We start from the raw sequence: 17776 nt of genomic DNA, 5'->3' as shown, positions 1-17776 counted from the left end.
CCAAAGACTAATGGTGCTACATACTGCCATATAGACGACACAGACCCTTGCACTCCCATTATTCAGCAGACAAACACTACTCTCTAAGTATCCGTTAGGGTGTCTTTCAGGTTTCGTGCATTCTGTATCGAATCGTAGTTGGCCACAATGAAAGTGGCACGTATAACGTCGAAAATAGAATTCGGACACCGCTCTGAGTAAGACCATCGTGTTGTCCACCCTCTAGACTTCAATGAGGTTAAGCCGCGATACCTAAGACAGATCTGCACTCGATGACACCCCGATAACAGCCGTTCCCCACACTTACATCTTGCTCTCCTTACGTCAGTATACATCATATCAGTCTGTGACGCTGGCTTTGCAACATCTTGCGTGCCTTTAGGTTCGCCGCGACCAACACTTACCATGCACTGAACACAAAAAATAGAGGCGCCGCGGCTTGAACCCTGGACCTTTCACATGCCAAGCGAACGCTCTACCAATTGAGCTACGCCCCACGCACGAGCAAACTGCGCTATTCCCCATTCTTTGCGACTCAGATGCGCACGGACACGATGGTTGGTTGGTTTGTAGCGGTGAAGGGAGCAGAGTACAAAGGCGCGGACCCGTTTATATACACAAAAGTTCCAAGTAGTTTCGATGCTTTGGTATTACAAATGCAAATTCCGTCTGTTTTTGACGTTTTAAATTGAAAGAGCTGTCACAAATTGCTCCGTTTTCTCTCCTTGTCGACAATCATACAGCACCTGAGGTAACAAACACATCTCGAGCCCCATTGTGCACTCCATTATTCATGCCAACTCAGTGCCTCGCTCTTTACTACTGTGTACCAATCTTGTCGTCCAACTGCAAAACACTGGGCCACAACAAGTTTCCGCATCTCCATTGCACTGCGCATACTACGAAACGCTCCCCAAACTTGGCACTCACCCTCGCAGCCGACTTTTCCGACTTTCCACGACGCTCACGCTAGTGACAGCATTATTTATAGTTCGACGTCGCGCCAAAGCGAATGAGCACATTTCGCCTACGGCTTAGGCCGCCCTCCTAGTGTGGCTGCTCGGTGTCTGCAGGCAGTGAGGGTCTGCAAGCTTCCTGTGTTCGCACCTATGTCACCTGTGCTTGCTTGTCAGAGACAGACTATCGCAAAACATACAACTCACTCCATGAATTGATTGCTATGGCATCTGTTATCAGCAGTCACAACTAGCAACACCAGTAGCAGCTGACTGCACGCAAAGAATAGGAATATGCAGTGGGATTTACGTGCACTCGGCGCAAGGCAGATCTTTCCGACATAGGCTTGAGAATCTTACGGGAACACTTGTACTGTTTCTAAATTAAGTGTAGGCGTAGGAGGAGGGTGCTTCCTGCGCACTAATAACAGCACGCTTGTCAATTGTGGATGCTAATCATTCGCTTGTATCTTCCTAGACACATCTGCTGGTTGTGAATTATTCCACTTGCATGGCAAGGTGCGCATGTAGGTGTGTTAAAAATTCTGGAGGCACTGGGTATTGATCCCAGTACCTCTCGCATACTAAGCGAGCGCTCTACCATCTGAGCTACGCCCGCCCCCCCCCCCAAAGACTAATGGTGCTACATACAGCCATATAGACGACACAGACCCTTGCACTCCCATTATTCAGCAGACAAACACTACTCTCTAAGTATCCGTTAGGGTGTCTTTCAGGTTTCGTGCATTCTGCATCGAATCGTAGTTAGCCACAATGAAAGTGGCATGTATAACGTCGAAAATAGAATTCGGACACCGCTCTGAGTAAGACCATCGTGTTGTCCACCCTCTAGACTTCAATGAGGTTAAGCCGCGATACCTAAGACAGATCTGCACTCGATGACACCTCGATAACAGCCGGTCCCCACACTTACATCTTTTTCTCCTTACGTCAGTACACATCATATCAGTCTGTGACGCTGGCTTTGCAACATCTTGCGTGCCTTTAGGTTCGCCGCGACCAACACTTACCATGCCCTGACCACAAAAAATGGAAGCGCTGCGGCTTGAACCCTAGACCTTTCACATGCGAAGCGAACGCTCTACCAACTGAGCTACGCCCCATGCAAGAGCAAACTGCGCTATTCCCCATTCTTTGCGACTCAGATGCGCACGGACACGATGGTTGGTTGGTTTGTAGCGGTGAAGGGAGCAGAGTACAAAGGCGCGGACCCGTTCATATACACAAAATTTCCAAGTAGTTTCGATGCTCTGGTATTACAAACGCAAATTCCGTCTGTTTTAGACGTCTTAAATTGAAAGAGCCGTCACAAATTGCTCCGTTTTCACTCCTTGTCGACAATCATACAGCACCTGAGGTAACAGACACAACTCGAGCCCCATTGTGCACTCCATTATTCATGCCAACTCAGTGCCTCGCTCTTTACTACTGTGTACCAATCTCGTCGTCGAACTGCAAAACACTTGGCCACAACAAGTTTCCGCGTCTCCATTGCACTGCGCATACTACGAAACGCTCCCCAAACTTGGCACTCACCCTCGCAGCCGACTTTTCCGACTTTCCACGACGCTCACGCTAGTGACAGCATTATTTATAGTTCGACGTCGCGCCAAAGCGAATGAGCACATTTCGCCTACGGCTTAGGCCGCCCTCCTAGTGTGGCTGCTCGGTGTCTGCAGGCAGCGAGGGTCTGCAAGCTTCCTGTGTTCGCACCTATGTCACCTGTGCTCTCTTGTCAGAGACAGACTGTCGCAAAACATACAACTCACTCCATGAATTGATTGCTACGGCATCTGTTATCAGCAGTCACAACTAGCAACACCAGTAGCAGCTGACTGCACACAAAGAATAGGAATGGGCAGTGGGATTTACGTGAACTCGGCGCAAGGCAGATCTTTCCGACGTTGGCTTGAGAACCTTACGGGAACACTTGTACTGTTTCTAAATTAAGTGTAAGCGTGGGAGGAGGGTGCTTCCTACACACTAATAACAGCACGCTTGTGAATTGTGGATGCTAATCATTCGCTTGTATCTTCCTAGACACATCTGCTGGTGGTGAATTTTTCCACTTGCATGGCGAGGTGCGCATGTAGGTGTGTTAAAAATTCTGGAGGCACTGGGTATTGATCCCAGTACCTCTCGCATACTAAGCGAGCGCTCTACCATCTGAGCTACGCCCGCGCCCTCGAAGACTAATGGTGCTACATACAGCCATATAGACGACACAGACCCTTGCACTCCCATTATTCAGCAGACAAACACTACTCTCTATATATCCGTTAGGGTGTCTTTCAGGTTTCGTGCATTCTGTATCGAATCGTAGTTGGCCACAATGAAAGTGGCACGTATAACATCGAAAATAGAATTCGGACACCGCTCTGAGTAAGTCCAACGTGTTCTCCACCCTCTAGACTTCAATGAGGTTAAGCCGCGATACCTAAGACAGATCTGCACTCGATGACACCTCGATAACAGCCGGTCCCCACACTTACATCTTTTTCTCCTTACGTCAGTATACATCATATCAGTCTGTGACGCTGGCTTTGCAACATCTTGCGTGCCTTTAGGTTCGCCGCGACCAACACTTACCATGCACTGACCACAAAAAATGGAGGCGCCGCGGCTTGAACCCTGGACCTTTCACATGCCAAGCGAACGCTCTACCAACTGAGCTACGCCCCATGCACGACCAAACTGCGCTATTCCCCATTCTTTGCGACTCAGATGCGAACGGACACGATGGTTGGTTGGTTTGTAGCGGTGAAGGGAGCAGAGTACAAAGGCGCGGACCCGTTCATATACACAAAAGTTCCAAGTAGTTTCGATGCTCTGATATTACAAATGCAAATTCCGTCTGTTTTTAACGTCTTAAATTGAAAGAGCCGTCACAAATTGCTCCGTTTTCACTCCTTGTCGACAATCATACAGCACCTGAGGTAACAAACACATCTCGAGCCCCATTGTGCACTCCATTATTCATGCCAACTCAGTGCCTCGCTCTTTACTACTGTGTACCAATCTTGTCGTCCAACTGCAAAGCACTCAACAACAAAAAGTTTCCGCATCTCCATTGCACTGCGCATGCTACGAAACACTCCCCAAACTTGGCACTCACCCTCGCAGCCGACTTTTCCGACTTTCCACGACGCTCACGCTAGTCACAGCATTATTTATAGATCGACGTCGCGCCAAAGCGAATGAGCACATTTCGCCTACGGCTTAGGCCGCCCTCCTAGTGTGGCTGCTCGGTGTCTGCAGGCAGCGAGGGTCTGCAAGCTTCCTGTGTTCGCACGTATGTCACCTGTGCTTGCTTGTCAGAGACAGACTATCGCAAAACATACAACTCACTCCATGAATTGATTGCTACGGCATCTGTTATCAGCAGTCACAACTAGCAACACCAGTAGCAGCTGACTGCACGCAAAGAATAGGAATGTGCAGTGGGATTTACGTGAACTCGGCGGAAGGCAGATCTTTCCGACATAGGCTTGAGAACCTTATGGGAACACTTGTACTGTTTCTAAATTAAGTGTAGGCGTGGGAGGAGGGTGCTTCCTGCGCACTAATAACAGCACGCTTGTCAATTGTGGATGCTAATCATTCGCTTGTATCTTCCTAGACACATCTGCTGGTTGTGAATTATTCCACTTGCATGGCAAGGTGCGCATGTAGGTGTGTTAAAAATTCTGGAGGCACTGCGTATTGATCCCAGTACCTCTCGCGTACTAAGCGAGCGCTCTACCATCTGAGCTACGCCCGCCCCCCCGAAGGCTAATGGTGCTACATACAGCCATATAGACGACACAGACCCTTGCACTCCCATTATTCAGCAGACAAACACTACTCTCTATATATCCGTTAGGGTGTCTTTCAGGTTTCGTGCATTCTGTATCGAATCGTAGTTGGCCACAATGAAAGTGGCACGTATAACATCGAAAATAGAATTCGGACACCGCTCTGAGTAAGACCAACGTGTTGTCCACCCTCTAGACTTCAATGAGGTTAAGCCGCGATACCTAAGACAGATCTGCACTCGATGACACCTCGATAACAGCCGGTCCCCACACTTACAACTTGCTCTCCTTACGTCAGTATACATCATATCAGTCTGTGACGCTGGCTTTGCAACATCTTGCTTGCCTTTAGGTTCGCCGCGACCAACACTTACCATGCACTGACCACAAAAAATGGAGGCGCCGCCGCTTGAACCCTGGACCTTTCACATGCCAAGCGAACGCTCTACCAACTGAGCTACGCCCCATGCACGAGCAAACTGCGCTATTCCCCATTCTTTGCGACTCAGATGCGCACGGACACGATGGTTGGTTGGTTTGTAGCGGTGAAGGGAGCAGAGTACAAAGGCGCAGACCCGTTCATAAACACAAAAGTTCCAAGTAGTTTCGTTGCTCTGATATTACAAATGCAAAGTCCGTCTGTTTTTAACGTCTTAAATTGAAAGAGCCGTCACAAATTGCTCCGTTTTCACTCCTTGTCGACAATCATACAGCACCTGAGGTAACAAACACATCTCGAGCCCCATTTTGCACTCCATTATTCATGCCAACTCAGTGCCTCGCTCTTTACTACTGTGTACCAATCTTGTCGTCCAACTGCAAAACACTGGGCCACAACAAGTTTCCGCGTCTCCATTGCACTGCGCATACTACGAAACGCTCCCCAAACTTGGCACTCACCCTCGCAGCCGACTTTTCCGACTTTCCACGACGCTCACGCTAGTGACAGCATTATTTATAGTTCGACGTCGCGCCAAAGCGAATGAGCACATTTCGCCTACGGCTTAGGCCGCCCTCCTAGTGTGGCTGCTCGGTGTCTGCAGGCAGCGAGGGTCTGCAAGCTTCCTGTGTTCGCACGTATGTCACCTGTGCTTGCTTGTCAGAGACAGACTATCGCAAAACATACAACTCACTCCATGAATTGATTGCTACGGCATCTGTTATCAGCAGTCACAACTAGCAACACCAGTAGCAGCTGACTGCACGCAAAGAATAGGAATGTGCAGTGGGATTTACGTGAACTCGGCGGAAGGCAGATCTTTCCGACATAGGCTTGAGAACCTTACGGGAACACTTGTACTGTTTCAAAATTAAGTGTAGGCGTGGGAGGAGGGTGCTTCCTGCGCACTAATAACAGCACGCTTGTCAATTGTGGATGCTAATCATTCGCTTGTATCTTCCTAGACACATCTGCTGGTTGTGAATTATTCCACTTGCATGGCAAGGTGCGCATGTAGGTGTGTTAAAAATTCTGGAGGCACTGCGTATTGATCCCAGTACCTCTCGCGTACTAAGCGAGCGCTCTACCATCTGAGCTACGCCCGCCCCCCCGAAGGCTAATGGTGCTACATACAGCCATATAGACGACACAGACCCTTGCACTCCCATTATTCAGCAGACAAACACTACTCTCTATATATCCGTTAGGGTGTCTTTCAGGTTTCGTGCATTCTGTATCGAATCGTAGTTGGCCACAATGAAAGTGGCACGTATAACATCGAAAATAGAATTCGGACACCGCTCTGAGTAAGACCAACGTGTTGTCCACCCTCTAGACTTCAATGAGGTTAAGCCGCGATACCTAAGACAGATCTGCACTCGATGACACCTCGATAACAGCCGGTCCCCACACTTACAACTTGCTCTCCTTACGTCAGTATACATCATATCAGTCTGTGACGCTGGCTTTGCAACATCTTGCTTGCCTTTAGGTTCGCCGCGACCAACACTTACCATGCACTGACCACAAAAAATGGAGGCGCCGCCGCTTGAACCCTGGACCTTTCACATGCCAAGCGAACGCTCTACCAACTGAGCTACGCCCCATGCACGAGCAAACTGCGCTATTCCCCATTCTTTGCGACTCAGATGCGCACGGACACGATGGTTGGTTGGTTTGTAGCGGTGAAGGGAGCAGAGTACAAAGGCGCAGACCCGTTCATAAACACAAAAGTTCCAAGTAGTTTCGTTGCTCTGATATTACAAATGCAAAGTCCGTCTGTTTTTAACGTCTTAAATTGAAAGAGCCGTCACAAATTGCTCCGTTTTCACTCCTTGTCGACAATCATACAGCACCTGAGGTAACAAACACATCTCGAGCCCCATTTTGCACTCCATTATTCATGCCAACTCAGTGCCTCGCTCTTTACTACTGTGTACCAATCTTGTCGTCCAACTGCAAAACACTGGGCCACAACAAGTTTCCGCGTCTCCATTGCACTGCGCATACTACGAAACGCTCCCCAAACTTGGCACTCACCCTCGCAGCCGACTTTTCCGACTTTCCACGACGCTCACGCTAGTGACAGCATTATTTATAGTTCGACGTCGCGCCAAAGCGAATGAGCACATTTCGCCTACGGCTTAGGCCGCCCTCCTAGTGTGGCTGCTCGGTGTCTGCAGGCAGCGAGGGTCTGCAAGCTTCCTGTGTTCGCACCTATGTCACCTGTGCTTGCTTGTCAGAGACAGACTATCGCAAAACATACAACTCACTCCATGAATTGATTGCTACGGCATCTGTTATCAGCAGTCACAACTAGCAACACCAGTAGCAGCTGACTGCACGCAAAGAATAGGAATGTGCAGTGGGATTTACGTGAACTCGGCGGAAGGCAGATCTTTCCGACATAGGCTTGAGAACCTTACGGGAACACTTGTACTGTTTCTAAATTAAGTGTAAGTGTGGGAGGAGGGTCCTTCCTGCGCACTAATAACAGCACGCTTGTCAATTGTGGATGCTAATCATTCGCTTGTATCTTCCTAGACACATCTGCTGGTTGTGAATTATTCCACTTGCATGGCAAGGTGCGCATGTAGGTGTGTTAAAAATTCTGGAGGCACTGGGTATTGATCCCAGTACCTCTCGCATACTAAGCGAGCGCTCTACCATCTGAGCTACGCCCGCCCCCCCCGAAGGCTAATGGTGCTACATACAGCCATATAGACGACACAGACCCTTGCACTCCCATTATTCAGCAGACAAACACTACTCTCTATATATCCGTTAGGGTGTCTTTCAGGTTTCGTGCATTCTGTATCGAATCGTAGTTGGCCACAATGAAAGTGGCACGTATAACGTCGAAAATAGAATTCGGACACCGCTCTGAGTAAGACCAACGTGTTGTCCACCCTCTAGACTTCAATGAGGTTAAGCCGCGATACCTAAGACAGATCTGCACTCGATGACACATCGATAACAGCCGGTCCCCACACTTACATCTTTTTCTCCTTACGTCAGTATACATCATATCAGTCTGTGACGCTGGCTTTGCAACATCTTGCGTGCCTTTAGGTTCGCCGCGACCATCACTTACCATGCACTGACCACAAAAAATTGAATCGCCGCGGCTTGAACCCTGGATCTTTCACATGCCAAGCGAACGCTCTACCAACTGAGCTACGCCCCATGCACGAGCAAACTGCGCTATTCCCCATTCTTTGCGACTCAGATGCGCACGGACACGATGGTTGGTTGGTTTGTAGCGGTGAAGGGAGCAGAGTGCAAAGGCGCGGACCCGTTCATATACACAAAAGTTCCAAGTAGTTTCGATGCTCTGGTATTACAAATGCAAATTCCGTCTGTTTTTAACGTCTTAAATTGAAAGAGCCGTCACAAATTGCTCCGTTTTCACTCCTTGTCGACAATCATACAGCACCTGAGGTAACAAACACATCTCGAGCCCCATTGTGCACTCCATTATTCATGCCAACTCAGTGCCTCGCTCTTTACTACTGTGTACCAATCTTGTCGTCCAACTGCAAAACACTGGGCCACAACAAGTTTCCGCGTCACCATTGCACTGCGCATACTACGAAACGCTCCCCAAACTTGGCACTCACCCTCGCAGCCGACTTTTCCGACATTCCACCACGCTCACGCTAGTGACAGCATTATTTATAGTTCGACGTCGCGCCAAAGCGAATGAGCACATTTCGCCTACGGCTTAGGCCGCCCTCCTAGTGTGGCTGCTCGGTGTCTGCAGGCAGCGAGGGTCTGCAAGCTTCCTGTGTTCGCACCTATGTCACCTGTGCTCTCTTGTCAGAGACAGACTATCGCAAAACATACAACTCACTCCATGAATTGATTGCTACGGCATCTGTTATCAGCAGTCACAACTAGCAACACCAGTAGCAGCTGACTGCACGCAAAGAATAGGAATGTGCAGTGGGATTTACGTGAACTCGGCGCAAGGCAGATCTTTCCGACATAGGCTTGAGAATCTTACGGGAACACTTGTACTGTTTCTAAATTAAGTGTAAGCGTGGGAGGAGGGTGCTTCCTGCACACTAATAACAGCACGCTTGTCAATTGTAGATGCTAATCATTCGCTTGTATCTTCCTAGACACATCTGCTGGTTGTGAATTATTCCACTGCATGGCAAGGTGCGCATGTAGGTGTGTTAAAAATTCTGGAGGCACTGGGTATTGATCCCAGTACCTCTCCCATACTAAGCGAGCGCTCTACCAGCTGAGCTACGCCCGCCCTCCCGAAGACTTATGGTGCTACATACAGCCATATAGACGACACAGACCCTTGCACTCCCATTATTCAGCAGACAAACACTACTCTCTATGTATCCGTTAGGGTGTCTTTCAGGTTTCGTGCATTCTGTATCGAATCGTAGTTGGCCACAATGAAAGTGGCACGTATAACGTCGAAAATAGAATTCGGACACCGCTCTGAGTAAGACCAACGTGTTGTCCACCCTCTAGACTTCAATGAGGTTAAGCCGCGATACCTAAGACAGATCTGCACTCGATGACACCTCGATAACAGCCGGTCCCCACACTTACAACTTGCTCTCCTTACGTCAGTATACATCATATCAGTCTGTGACGCTGGCTTTGCAACATCTTGCTTGCCTTTAGGTTCGCCGCGACCAACACTTACCATGCACTGACCACAAAAAATGGAGGCGCCGCCGCTTGAACCCTGGACCTTTCACATGCCAAGCGAACGCTCTACCAACTGAGCTACGCCCCATGCACGAGCAAACTGCGCTATTCCCCATTCTTTGCGACTCTGATGCGCACGGACACGATGGTTGGTTGGTTTGTAGCGGTGAAGGGAGCAGAGTACAAAGGCGCGGACCCGTTCATAAACACAAAAGTTCCAAGTAGTTTCGTTGCTCTGATATTACAAATGCAAATTCCGTCTGTTTTTAACGTCTTAAATTGAAAGAGCCGTCACAAATTGCTCCGTTTTCACTCCTTGTCGACAATCATACAGCACCTGAGGTAACAAACACATCTCGAGCCCCATTGTGCACTCCATTATTCATGCCAACTCAGTGCCTCGCTCTTTACTACTGTGTACCAATCTTGTCGTCCAACTGCAAAACACTGGGCCACTACAAGTTTCCGCGTCTCCATTGCACTGCGCATACTACGAAACGCTCCCCAAACTTGGCACTCACCCTCGCAGCCGACTTTTCCGAATTTCCACGACGCTCACGCTAGTGACAGCATTATTTATAGTTCGACGTCGCGCCAAAGCGAATGAGCACATTTCGCCTACGGCTTAGGCCACCCTCCTAGTGTGGCTGCTCTGTGTCTGCAGGCAGCGAGGGTCTGCAAGCTTCCTGTGTTCGCACCTATGTCACCTGTGCTTGCTTGTCAGAGACAGACTATCGCAAAACATACAACTCACTCCATGAATTGATTGCTACGGCATCTGTTATCAGCAGTCACAACTAGCAACACCAGTAGCAGCTGACTGCACGCAAAGAATAGGAATGTGCAGTGGGATTTACGTGCACTCGGCGCAAGGCAGATCTTTCCGACATAGGCTTGAGAATCTTACGGGAACACTTGTACTGTTTCTAAATTAAGTGTAGGCGTGGGAGGAGTGTGCTTCCTGCGCACTAATAACAGCACGCTTGTCAATTGTGTATGCTAATCATTCGCTTGTATCTTCCTAGACACATCTGCTGGTTGTGAATTATTCCACTTGCATGGCAAGGTGCGCATGTAGGTGTGTTAAAAATTCTGGAGGCACTGGGTATTGATCCCAGTACCTCTCGCATACTAAGCGAGCGCTCTACCATCTGAGCAACGCCCGCCCCCGGAAGTCTAATGGTGCTACATACAGCCATATAGACGACACAAACCCTTGCACTCCCATTATTCAGCAGACAAACACTACTCTCTATGTATCCGTTAGGGTGTTTTTCAGGTTTCGTGCATTCTGTATCGAATCGTAGTTGGCCACAATGAAAGTGGCACGTATAACGTCGAAAATAGAATTCGGACACCGCTCTGAGTAAGACCAACGTGTTGTCCACCCTCTAGACTTCAATGAGGTTAAGCCGCGATACCTAAGACAGATCCGCACTCGATGACACCTCTATAACAGCCGGTCCCCACACTTACATCTTGCTCTCCTTACGTCAGTATACATCATATCAGTCTGTGACGCTGGCTTTGCAACATCTTGCGTGCCTTTAGGTTCGCCGCGACCAACACTTACCATGCATTGACCACAAAAAATGGAGGCGCCGCGCCTTGAACCCTGGACCTTTCACATGCCAAGCGAACGCTCTACCTACTGAGCTACGCCCCATGCACGAGCAACTGCTCTATTCCCCATTCTTTGCGACTCAGATGGGCACGGACACGATGGTTGGTTGGTTTGTAGCGGTGAAGGGAGCAGAGTACAAAGGCGCGGACCCGTTCATGTACACAAAAGTTCCAAGTAGTTTCGATGCTCTGGTATTACAAATGCAAATTCCGTCTGTTTTTAACGTCTTAAATTGAAAGAGCCGTCACAAATTGCTCCGTTTTCACTCCTTGTCGACAATCATACAGCACCTGAGGTAACAAACACATCTCGAGCTCCTTTGTGCACTCCATTATTCATGCCAACTCAGTGCCTCGCTCTTTACTACTCTGTACCAATCTTGTCGTCCAACTGCAAAACACTGGGCCACAACAAGTTTCCGCGTCTCCATTGCACTGCGCATACTACGAAACGCTCCCCAAACTTGGCACCACCCTCACAGCCGACTTTTCCGACTTTCCACCACGCTCACGCTAGTGACAGCATTATTTATAGTTCGACGTCGCGCCAAAGCGAATGAGCACAATTCGCCTACGGCTTAGGCCGCCCTCCTAGTGTGGCTGCTCGGTGTCTGCAGGCACCGAGGGTCTGCAAGCTTCCTGTGTTCGCACCTACGTCACCTGTGCTTGCTTGTCAGAGACAGACTATCGCAAAACATACAACTCACTCCATGAATTGATTGCTACGGCATCTGTTATCAGCAGTCACAACTAGCAACACCAGTAGCAGCTGACTGCACGCAAAGAATAGGAATGTGCAGTGGGATTTACGTGAACTCGGCGCAAGGCAGATCTTTCCGACATAGGCTTGAGAACCTTACGGGAACACTTGTACTGTTTCTAAATTAAGTGTAAGCGTGGGAGGAGGGTGCTTCCTGCGCACTAATAACAGCACGCTTGTCAATTGTGGATGCTAATCATTCGCTTGTATCTTCCTAGACACATCTGCTGGCTGTGAATTATTCCACTTGCATGGCAAGGTGCGCATGTAGGTGTGTTAAAAGTTCTGAAGGCACTGGGTATTGATCCCAGTACCTCTCGCATACTAAGCGAGCGCTCTACCATCTGAGCAATGCCCGCCCCCCCGAAGTCTAATGGTGCTACATACGGCCATATAGACGACACAAACCCTTGCACTCCCATTATTTAGCAGACAAACACTACTCTCTATGTATCCGTTAGGGTGTTTTTCAGGTTTCGTGCATTCTGTATCGAATCGTAGTTGGCCACAATGAAAGTGGCACGTATAACGTCGAAAATAGAATTCGGACACCGCTCTGAGTAAGACCAACGTGTTGTCCACCCTCTAGACTTCAATGAGGTTAAGCTGCGATACCTAAGACAGATCTGCACTCGATGACACCTCGATAGCAGCCGGTCCCCACACATACATCTTGCTCTCCTTACGTCAGTATACATCATATCAGTCTGTGACGCTGGCTTTGCAACATCTTGCGTGCCTTTAGGTTCGCCGCGACCAACACATACCATGCACTGACCACAAAAAATGGAGGCGCCACGGTTTGAACCCTGGACCTTTCACATGCCAAGCGAACGCTCTACCAACTGAGCTACCCCCCATGCACGAGCAAACTGCGCTATTCCCCATTCTTTGCGACTCAGATGCGCACGGACACGATGGTTGGTTGGTTTGTAGCGGTGAAGGGAGCAGAGTACAAAGGCGCGGACCCGTTCATATACACAAAAGTTCCAAGTAGTTTCGATGCTCTGGTATTACAAATGCAAATTCCGTCTGTTTTTAACGTCTTAAATTGAAAGAGCCATCACAAATTGCTCCGTTTTCACTCCTTGTCGACAATCATACAGCACCTGAGGTAACAAACACATCTCGAGCCCCATTGTGCACTCCATTATTCATGCCAACTCAGTGCCTCGCTCTTTACTACTGTGTACCAATCTTGTCGTCCAACTGCAAAACACTGGGCCACAACAAGTTTCCGCGTCTCCATTGCACTGCGCATACTACGAAACGCTCCCCAAACTTGTCACTCACCCACGCAGCCGACTTTTCCGACTTTCCACGACGCTCACGCTAGTGACAGCATTATTTATAGTTCGACGTCGCGCCAAAGCGAATGAGCACATTTCGCCTACGGCTTAGGCCGCCCTCCTAGTGTGGCTGCTCGGTGTCTGCAGGCAGCGAGGGTCTGCTAGCTTCCTGTGTTCGCACCTATGTCACCTGTGCTTGCTTGTCAGAGACAGACTATCGCAAAACATACAACTCACTCCATGAATTGATTGCTACGGCATCTGTTATCAGCAGTCACAACTAGCAACACCAGTAGCAGCTGACAGCACGCAAAGAATAGGAATGTGCAGTGGGATTTACGTGAACTCGGCGCAAGGCAGATCTTTCCGACATAGGCTTGAGAATCTTACGGGAACACTTGTACTGTTTCTAAATTAAGTGTAGGCGTGGGAGGAGGGTGCATCCCGCGCACTAATAACAGCACGCTTGCCAATTGTGGATGCTAATCATTCGCTTGTATCTTCCTAGACACATCTGCTGGCTGTGAATTATTCCACTTGCATGGCAAGGTGCGCATGTAGGTGCGTTAAAAATTCTGGAGGCACTGGGTATTGATCCCATTACCTCTCACATAATAAGCGAGCGCTCTACCACCTGAGCTACGCCCGCCCACCCGAAGACTAATGGTGCTACACACAGCCATATAGACGACGCAGACCCTTGCATTCCCATTATTCAGCAGACAAACACTACTCTCTATGTATCCGTTAGGGTGTCTTTCAGGTTTCGTACATTCTGTATCGAATCGTAGTTGGCCACAATGAAAGTGGCACGTATATCGTTGAAAATAGGGTTCGGACACCGCTCTGAGTAAGACCAACGTGTTGTCCACCCTCTAGACTTCAATGAGGTTACGCCGTGATACCTAAGACAGATCTGCACTCGATGACACCTCGATAACAGCCGGTCCCCACACTTACATCTTGCTCTCCTTACGTCAGTATACATCATATCAGTCTGTGACGCTGGCTTTGCAACATCTTGCGTGCCTTTAGGTTCGCCGCGACCAACACTTACCATGCACTGACCACAATAAATGAAGGCGCCGCGGCTTGAACCCTGCACGTTTCACATGCGAAGCGAACGCTCTACCAACTGAGCTACGCCACATGCACGACCGAACTGCGCTATTCCCCATTCTTTGCGACTCTGATGCGCACGGACACGATGGTTGGTTGGTTTGTAGCGGTGAAGGGAGCAGAGTACAAAGGCGCGGACACGTTCATATACACAAAAGTTCCAAGTAGTTTCGATGCTCTGGTATTACAAATGCAAATTCCGTCTGTTTTTAACGTCTTAAATTGAAAGAGCCATCACAAATTGCTCCGTTTTCACTCCTTGTCGACAATCATACAGCACCTGAGGTAAGAAACACACCTCGAGCCCCATTGTGCACTCCATTATTCATGCCAACTCAGTGCCTCGCTCTTTACTACTGTGTACCAATCTTGTCGTCCAACTGCAAAACACTGGGCCACAACAAGTTTCCGCGTCTCCATTGCACTGCGCATACTACAAAATTCTCCCCAAACTTGGCACTCACCCACGCAGCCGACTTTTCCGACTTTCCACGACGCTCACGCTAGTGACAGCATTATTTATAGTTCGACGTCGCGCCAAAGCGAATGAGCACATTTCGCCTACGGCTTAGGCCGCCCTCCTAGTGTGGCTGCTCGGTGTCTGCAGGCAGCGAGGGTCTGCAAGCTTCCTGTGTTCGCACCTATGTCACCTGTGCTTGCTTGTCAGAGACAGACTATCGCAAAACATACAACTCACTCCATGAATTGATTGCTACGGCATCTGTTATCAGCAGTCACAACTAGCAACACCAGTAGCAGCTGACTGCACGCAAAGAATAGGAATGTGCAGTGGTATTTACGTGAACTCGGCGCAAGGCAGATCTTTCCGACATAGGCTTGAGAATCTTACGGGAACACTTGTACTGTTTCTAAATTAAGTGTAGGCGTGGGAGGAGGGTGCTTCCTGCGCACTAATAACAGCACGCTTGTCAATTGTGGATGCTAATCATTCGCTTGTATCTTCCTAGACACATCTGCTGGTTGTGAATTATTCCTCTTGCACGGCATGGTGCGCATGTAGGTGTGTTAAAAATTCTGGAGGCACTGGGTATTGATCCCAGTACCTCTTGCATACTAAGCGAGCGCTCTACCATCTGAGCTACGCCCGCCCCCCCAAAGACTGCTGGTGCTACATACAGCCATATAGACGACACAGACCCTAGCACCCCCATTATTCAGCAGACAAACACTACTCTCTATGTATCCGTTAGGGTGTCTTTCAGGTTTCGTGCATTCTGTATCGAATCGTAGTTGGCCACAATGAAAGTGGCACGTAAAACATCGAAAATAGAATTCGGACACCGCTCTGAGTAAGACCAACGTGTTGTCCACCCTCTAGACTTCAATGAGGTTAAGCCGCGATACCTAAGACAGATGACACCTCAATAACAGCCGGTCCCCACACTTATATCTTGCTCTCCTTACGTCAGTATACATCATATCAGTCTGACCACAAAAATGGAGGCGCCGCGGCTTGAACGCTGGACCTTTCACATGCCAAGCGAACGCTCTACCAACTGATCTACGCCCTATGCTCGAGCAAACTGCGCTATTCCCCATTCTTTGCGACTCAGATGCGCACGGACACGATGGTTGGTTGGTTTGTAGCGGTGAAGGGAGCAGAGTACAAATGCGCGGACCCGTTCATATACACAAAAGTTCCAAGTAGTTTCGATGCTCTGGTATTACAAATGCAAATTCCGTCTGTTTTTAACGTCTTAAATTGAAAGAGCCGTCACAAATTGCTCCGTTTTCACTCCTTGTCGACAATCATACAGCACCTGAGGTAACAAACACATCTCGAGCCCCATTGTGCACTCCATTATTCATGCCAACTCAGTGCCTCGCTCTTTACTACCGTGTACCAATCTTGTCGTCCAACTGCAAAACACTCGGCCACAACAAGTTTCCGCGTCTCCATTGCACTGCGCATACTACGAAAGGCTCCCCAAACTTGGCACTCACCCTCTCAGCCGACTTTTCCGACTTCACGCAACGCTCACGCTAGTGACAGCATTATTTATAGTTCGACGTCGCGCCAAAGCGAATGAGCACATTTCGCCTACGGCTTAGGCCGCCCTCCTAGTGTGGCTGCTCGGTGTCTGCAGGCAGCGAGGGTCTGCAAGCTTCCTGTGTTCGCACCTATGTCACCTGTGCTTGCTTGTCAGAGACAGACTATCGCAAAACATACAACTCACTCCATGAATTGATTGCTACGGCATCTGTTATCAGCAGTCACAACTAGCAACACCAGTAGCAGCTGACTGCACGCAAAGAATAGGAATGTGCAGTGGGATTTACGTGAACTCGGCGCAAGGCAGATCTTTCCGACATAGGCTTGAGAATCTTACGGGAACACTTGTACTGTTTCTAAATTAAGTGTAGGCGTGGGAGGAGGGTGCTTCCTGCGCACTAATAACAGCACGCTTGTCAATTGTGGATGCTAATCATTCGCTTGTATCTTCCTAGACACATCTGCTGGTTGTGAATTATTCCTCTTGCACGGCATGGTGCGCATGTAGGTGTGTTAAAAATTCTGGAGGCACTGGGTATAGATCGCAGTACCTCTTGCATACTAAGGGAGCGCTCTACCATCTGAGCTACGCCCGCCCCCCCGAAGACTAATGGTGCTACATACAGCCATATAGACGACACAGACCCTAGCACTCCCATTATTCAGCAGACAAACACTACTCTCTATGTATCCGTTAGGGTGTCTTTCAGGTTTCGTGCATTCTGTATCGAATCGTAGTTGGCCACAATGAAAGTGGCACGTATAACGTCGAAAATAGAATTCGGACACCGCTCTGAGTAAGACCAACGTGTTGTCCACCCTCTAGACTTCAATGAGGTTAAGCCGCGATACCTAAGACAGATCTTCACTCGATGACACCTCAATAACAGCCGGTCCCCACACTTACATCTTGCTCTCCTTACGTCAGTATATATCATATCAGTCTGTGACGCTGGCTTTGCAACATCTTGCGTGCCTTTAGGTTCGCCGCGACCAACACTTACCATGCACTGACCACAAAAAATGGAGGCGCCGCGGCTTGAACCCTAGACCTCTCACATGCCAAGCGAACGCTCTACCAACT

Source organism: Schistocerca gregaria, chromosome 10, assembly GCF_023897955.1.
Source record: "Schistocerca gregaria isolate iqSchGreg1 chromosome 10, iqSchGreg1.2, whole genome shotgun sequence".
Classification (NCBI taxonomy): Eukaryota; Metazoa; Arthropoda; class Insecta; order Orthoptera; family Acrididae; genus Schistocerca; species Schistocerca gregaria.
The sequence above is the reverse complement of the archived record's forward strand: the minus strand, read 5'-3'. Positions refer to the sequence as shown.